Genomic DNA, 1,423 nt, shown 5'->3' with positions numbered 1-1,423 from the left:
ATCACTATATCCAGCCAAAATGTCTATTATAGTTGAAGGGGAAAGAAAAATCTTCCATGACATAAATAGGCTGAAGGAATTCTTGTCCACAAAACCGGCCCTTCAGAGAGTTCTGGGAGCAATACAAAGAGCTGAAGAAAGGAATGACTATACCCAAAAGGGGTTGCAGAAAGAATTCCAACGAGGGTATAACAGGGTAAAAGTACAGCTATAGCAAGAATGTAAACAAAAAAATAAAAATGACAGGATTCAAAACTCATCTTTCATTAATAACTTCAAACATTAATGGACTGAACTCCCCAGTCAAAAGACACAGACTATATGAATGAATTAAGAAACAAAACCCATTTTTTTGTTGTCTGCAAGACACTCATCTCACTTTCAAGGACAGACATTATCTCAAAGTGAAAGGATGGAAAAAAATATTCCAAGCAAATGGCACTAAGAAAAAAGCAGGCGTAGCAATCCTAATATCGGACAAAATAGACTTTAAACTGAAATTAACCAGAAAAGACAAAGAGGGCTATTTCATTTTGATCAAAGGAACAATCAATCAAGAAGATATTACAATCATGAACATATATTCACCAAACTCTGGTGCACCCAACTTCATAAAAACAATACTACAGGACTTTAAGACCCAAATTAACCCCAACTCATTAATAGTAGGGGACATCAATACGCCACTATCTCCATTAGACAAGGATCATCCACCATGATCAAGTTGGCTTTATTCCAGAGATGCAGGGATGGTTCAATATACGTAAGTCAATAAACATCATAAATCACATATGGGCTCTAAGACAAGAACCACATGGCCATCTCAATGGATGCAGAGGAGGCCTTTGACAAAATTCAACGTGCATTTTTGTTCAAAGTACCAGAGAGAACTGGACTGGAGGGAACATACCTCAACATACTTAAACCCATATATAACAAACCCACAGCCAACATCCTTCTAAATGGAGAAAAACTGGAAGCATTCCCATTGAAATCAGAACCCACACATGGGTGTCCACTATCTCCACTTCTCTTTAACATGGTGCTTGAAACTCTTGCAAGAACAAGAAGACAAGAGCTTGAAATTAAAGGAGAAATAATTGGAAAGCAAGAGATCCAATTATCCCTTTATGCAGTTGATAGGAGATAATAGCTAAGAGATGCCAAAAATTCAACCAGAAAACTCTTAGAAATTATTAACAAGTTCAGTAAAGTGGCAGGTTACACCATTAACCTACAAAAGTCTGTAGCCTTTCTATATAGCAAGAACAAGCAATCAGAGAAAGAGCAGAGGGCAACACGACCCTTCACAATAGCTGCAAAGAAAATAAAATATCTTGGAATAAACCTGACTGAAGAGCGCTCTCTTTAATAGGGCTCTACAATGAAAAGTTTACATCTTTAAAGAAAGAGATAGGGAAAG

Source organism: Nannospalax galili, unplaced genomic scaffold, assembly GCF_000622305.1.
Source record: "Nannospalax galili isolate Female #2095 unplaced genomic scaffold, S.galili_v1.0 scaffold266, whole genome shotgun sequence".
NCBI lineage: Eukaryota > Metazoa > Chordata > Mammalia > Rodentia > Spalacidae > Nannospalax > Nannospalax galili.
This window is presented reverse-complemented; position numbering follows the sequence as displayed.